General features: G+C 34.8%; 1 non-coding gene across 1 annotated transcript; it reads left to right on the top strand.

Annotated features, from left to right (window-relative positions):
• Positions 1–1,949: 1,949 nt before the first annotated feature.
• On the top strand, positions 1,950–2,059 carry LOC116881813. The gene has a single exon (XR_004385490.1). It is a non-coding gene; the product is annotated as a U6 spliceosomal RNA (small nuclear RNA).
• The last annotated feature ends 3,743 nt before the right edge of the window (positions 2,060–5,802 follow it).

Genomic DNA, 5,802 nt, shown 5'->3' with positions numbered 1-5,802 from the left:
AACGGAAACTCAACAAAGAAACAGTGGCTTTGAATGACATACTGGAACAGATGGATTTAGTAGATATATTCAGGACACCCCATCTTAGAACAGAATACACATTATTTTCATGTGTACAAGGAAAATTCTCCAGAATCAATCACATATTTTTAGGCCACTGACTTGAAATCATTTGAAAACTAAAGTATCTTTTTTTCCTGAAGATCTGCAAACTAATATAAATTACTTAGGGTAAAGAAATAACCATAATAACTCATGCATAGACAATCTGTGTTCTGTTGCTCTATGGACCACTCAAAAGATTAGAGACATTTGAACTATAAAAAAGGAAGATCAATCAAGTTGCCACTAGCTGTCCTCACTCTATCTGAAGATGTTTCAAGTCTGACATCTACAAGTCTTATCAACTGGCTACCCTCAGATCTCAGAAACTGTCTTAACATTTGACCTAAATATCAACCATTGTTTTTCTTTTGTTTTCATAGAAATGTCCCTTATTTAAACCCAATTACTTGAACGATAGGCCTAACTTGGAGAATAAACTTGCATCGCTACCTCCGAAGTGAGTTTGACTAAATTAACCTATAGTCCTAACTGAGACTAGATCAAAGAGATGAAACCACTTCCAGCTCAACTTTTAATGTGTGAAAACCCCAAGGATATTTCATATGGGGGAACTGAAGGTCCTCTCCCCATAATGTGTCATTTTGGTATGTGGATTATTTTGACCTGAAAGCACTTGAGACCCTTCAGGCGCAAGATTGCTTCCCTCAAATATATAGAACAATCTAAATTGGGGGTCTTTCCCAGAATAAGGGTTATTAGCTGAAATGAATTTTATCTCAGTGACTGATCTGTATGGTAGGACAAGCATCTAATTATCAAACAACTGCTCTTCTTAGTGCTCTGTGAAATGCATTCCTTTCCTCTGAAATCCCAGACCCTTATCCTCCTCTTCTAAGTTCAGAATGACCATCTTTGGAATTTCCATGTCTATGTGAACTCCCTCTATATATACCTATTACAATCTTTTTTTCCCTGTTAATCTGTCTCATGTCAATTTGATTCTTAGTCCAGCTAGAAAAACCTTTGAGGGGACAGGAATTCTTGCTCCCTTATAAGCCATGTCTAGTAATGCACTATGCAATTCTAAATGTCTCCAGAACTGGGAGAGCCACTTTTTCACCATCAAATAGAAATACGGAATTTTTATCTAAAATTATATCCACTTGGGGCACCTGGGTGGCTCAATGGGTTAAGCCTCTGCCTTCGGTTCAGGTCATGATCTCAGGGTCCTGGGATCGAGCCCTGCATCATCGGGCTCTCTGCTCAGTGGGGAGCCTGCTTCCCCCTCTCTCTCTCTGCCTTCCTCTCTGCCTACTTGTGATCTCTGTCTCTCTGTCAAATAAAAAAATAAATAAATAAAATCTTTTAAAAAAATAAAATTATATCCACACAAATTCACCTTTCCTTTCTTTCTTTCTTTCTTTCTTTCTTTCTTTCTTTCTTTCTTTCTTTCTTTCCTTCCTTCCTTCCTTCCTTCCTTCCTTCCTTTTTTCCTTCGTCTCTTCCTTTCTTTTGTTGCTGTTGTTGTTTTTGTTTTGTTTTGTTTTTGTTTTGTGTTTTGTGTTTTTTATTGTGTGTGTGTGTGTGTGTGGTGTTTGTTTGTTTGGCCTATGAGCCTTAGTTATATTTTTTGTAACTTCCCTAACTGCTTTCATTTTTCCCTCTTTATGGTTCTATAACTTTCACAGATGTAATGAAAATGCCATGTACTGACTTTTTATGCTTACTACTAGTAGTAATTCTGCAAAATTTCATGTTACCAGCCCAGTTAGTCCATTATACAGGTAAAATGCCTAGTGTCTAAAATAGGACTGTCTGGATTTGACTCTTGGCTCTGCCATACACATAACTGTCTCATTTCCTTCATCTGTAAAATAGGGACAGTGCAAACTTCAGCAGAACATATACTAAAATTGGAACAGTTACAGAGAAGTTTAGTATGACCCCTATGCAGAAATGACACAAAAATTTATATTTCATGTTTCATATTTTTTGGATATTAAAGGAGGGCATGTGATGTAATGAGCACTGGGTATTATATAAGACTGGTGAATCACTGAACTCTATCTCTGAAACTAGTAATACACTATGGGTTAATTAATTGGATTTAAATTAAAAAATAAAATAATAAAATAAAATAAAATAAAATGGGACAATCATAACACATGTGTAAGTATTGGAAGACCAAACACATACATGCTTATATTAATTTTAATTATGAGCTCCAGAATATAACAAAGAACATGTGTTTCTCAAAGGAAAACAGTTTCTGGTATAAATATGTAAATTAATTTTATATATGGTATAAATACCATCATATTATGTGTGTGTGTGTGTGTGTGTATGTCAGTGTGGTCATTAAATTTTTGTAAAATCAACTACAGGTTTTTTTAAAGATTTTATTTATTTATTTGACAGAGAGAGGGAGATCACAAGTAGGGAGAGAGGCAGGCAGAGAGGAAGGCGGGCAGGTTCCCCACTGAGCAGAGAGCCCAATGCAGGGCTCGATCCCAGGACCCTGGGATCATGACCTGAGCCAAAGGCAGAGGCTTAACCCACTGAGCCACCTAGGTGCCCCTACAGGTTATTTATAAAATGTATTTTTCTACTAAATTTTAGTAAAAAAAAAATCGTAACCATTTCAGATTACCTTGGACATGGTATTGTTGAAGGGAAAGAGCAGGATTTTTATTTAGAAAACCTGTACACCTTTCACTCACTATTCAAAATTAGAGCATCCCTGTGAAACCTTTCATAAGCCAAAATGTTTAATAAACCTTTTAATATCACATGAAGTGAAGAGTAGCCCCTGTTTTCCAAAAGTTTGCACTAAGACACTTCAGTTAAAAAAAAAAAAAGACCTGCATTAATGCTTGTTTTTGTTAACCAAAGTAAATCTGGGAGGATTTTCACTTTTACAGAAAACAGCTGTTGTCATACTAATGTAGGTCTTTTGTAAAAGCAAAAATGGGTAATATATGTATTCAAATTCTAGCTCTAATATTTACCTGTTGTGTACCTTCATGGAAAATTCTTATCTCCTTGAGCCTCATTCTCATTTGTAAAAAAAGGATAATAATAGTACTCACCACATAAGATTTTTATGAGGTTTAAGTAATAGGAAATACTCAATAATAGACATTTTTTATGTTAAATATTCAGACATAATCAGAATTCTGTGTAGTTGCACTCCTGGGGTCATATTTGTGATGGTTAATTTTATGTGTGAACTTGAATGCTGTTTTTGGATGAGATTAACATTTAAATCAGTGGGGCTTGAGTAAATGCATTGCCTTTCATAATGTTTATGAACTTCATCCTATAAGTTGAAAACCTTAATAGAACAACATCAACAAAATCCTCCCTGAGAAAGAAACAATTATCCAGAAGATTGTTTTGGGGCTTTATCTGCACCATGGAACACCAGGGTCTTAATAGTGTTAGCCCACATTGCAGTTTTGGATGAGAAAGTCATTTTATTTTATTTATTTATTTATATTGATATTAATCTATAATGTATTATTTGTCCAGGGGTACAAGTCTGTGAATCATCAACCTCACACATTTCACAGCACTCGCCATAGCCTGTACCCTCCCCAATGCCCATAACCCAGCCACCAAATCCCTAAACAAACACCCCCCAACAAACTTCAGGTGTTTTATAAGATTAAGAGTCTCTTATGGTTGGTCTCCCTCAAATTATATTACAAAGATATTATGATAAAATAAGGATGGTGCTGACACAAGAATAGACACATAGGTGTTATATACAACTGATCAATCACTGAATTCTACCCCTGAAACTAAGAAAAAAAAATGCAAAGAACCAGAAAACTCAGAAATGAACCCACAATTATATAGTCAATAAGTCATTGAGAAAACAGGAAGAATACCCAACGAGAAAAAGACTGTTTCTTCAACAAATGGACAGTAACATGCAAAAGAATGGCCATTTTTCTTAAACCATACACAAAAATGAATTCAAAATGGATGAAAGACCTAAACATGAGGCAGGAAACCATCAAAATCCCACCACAGAATGTATGCAGTAACTTCATTGACATTGGCCATAAAAACTTCTTTCTGGATATGTCTCATGAGGCAAGGAAAACAAAAACGAAAATAACTATTGGGGCTACATCAAAATAAAAATCTTCTGCACAGTGAAGGAAACTATCAAGAAAACTAAAAGACCACCTATGGAATGGGAGTAGATATTTATAAATGACATATCCAATAGATTAGTATCCAAAATATATAAAGAACATATAAAACTCAACGCCCCTAAAAGGAATAATCCAATTAAAAATGAGCAGAAGACAGGAATAGACATCTTCCCAATGTAGACATACAAATGTCAACAGACACATGAAAACATGCTCAACATCACTAATCATCAGGGAAATGCAAATCAAAACTACAATGAGATATCTCCTTACACCTGTCAGAATGGCTAAGATCAACGCTAGAAACAACAGGTGTTTGCCGGGGTGTGGAGAATAGGAAATCTTGCACTGTTGGTGGGAATGCAGACTGGTCCAGCTGCTTTGAATAACAGTATGGAGATTCCTCAAAATGTTAATTACACTACTATATATTTACCAAAAAAAATACTAAAATACTAATTCAAAGGGATACATGAACCCTGATGTGTATAACAGCATTATCTACAATAGACAAATTATGGAAGCATTCCAAGAGTCCACTGACCGATGAATGGATAAAGAAGAGGTGGTGTATGTATTCAATGGAACATTACTCAGCCATTAAAAAATGAAACCTTGCCATTTACAACTATGTGGTTGGGTACTATTCTAAGTGAAATAAGTCAATCAGAGCAATACAAATAGTATGTGAATTCACTCATATGTGAAGTCTAAAAATGAAACAAATGAGCAAAGAAAAAAAAAAGAAAGGCAATTCAGGAAACAGATTCTTAACTATAGAGAATAAACTGTTGGTTACCAAAAAGGATGTGAGTGGAGGGATGTGTTAAATATGTGATGGTGATTATGGAATACACTTATTGTGATGAGCATTGGATGATGTATGGAAGTGTTGAATTACTATATTGCACACCTGAAACTAATAAAACACTCTGTACTATCTATACTGGAATTAATTTTTTAAAAAATAAAGGAATGAAAAAGAAACAGGAAAAAAAGTTCAAGTGACCAATAAGCAGATCATTGATCAAAAAAGGAAAAAAAATGGAGTCCCTCAGGGAAACTAAAATAATAGAATGGAAAAAAATATTATAAAACAAAAAACATTTTCTGAAGTAAAGAAGTTAAATCCCTTCATAGAAATGGTATACTATGTCTCAAGGAATATTGACATAGTACAATATACAGTGAGATATATCCTAGCAAAATTATTGTACTTCAGAGATAAAGAAAAGCACATTCCCTGGTAGAAAGGAAAACAAAATAAGATTCAAATTTAGGTGGCATAAAATTTAAAAATTCACGGGCACCTGGGTGGCTCAGTGGGTTAAGTGTCTGCCTTCAGATCAGGTCATGATCTCGGGGTCCTGGGATCAAGCCCCACATTGGGCTCCCTGCTCAGTGGGGAGCCTGCAAATAAATAAATAAATAAATAAATAAATAAATGTTTAAAAATTCAGAATTACGACTGAGAAATTCAAAATGTCAATGACAAAAATTAAAGAAGACTAAAGTCCATTATGAGCCATGTTGAAAGACCCAATATCCTAAATGCCTAGTCCCTTCAAAA

Source organism: Lontra canadensis, unplaced genomic scaffold, assembly GCF_010015895.1.
Source record: "Lontra canadensis isolate GAN:19392208 unplaced genomic scaffold, GSC_riverotter_1.0 scaffold77, whole genome shotgun sequence".
Classification (NCBI taxonomy): domain Eukaryota; kingdom Metazoa; phylum Chordata; class Mammalia; order Carnivora; family Mustelidae; genus Lontra; species Lontra canadensis.
Note: the sequence above shows the minus strand (reverse complement) of the source record. Positions and strands in the feature narration are given on the sequence as shown.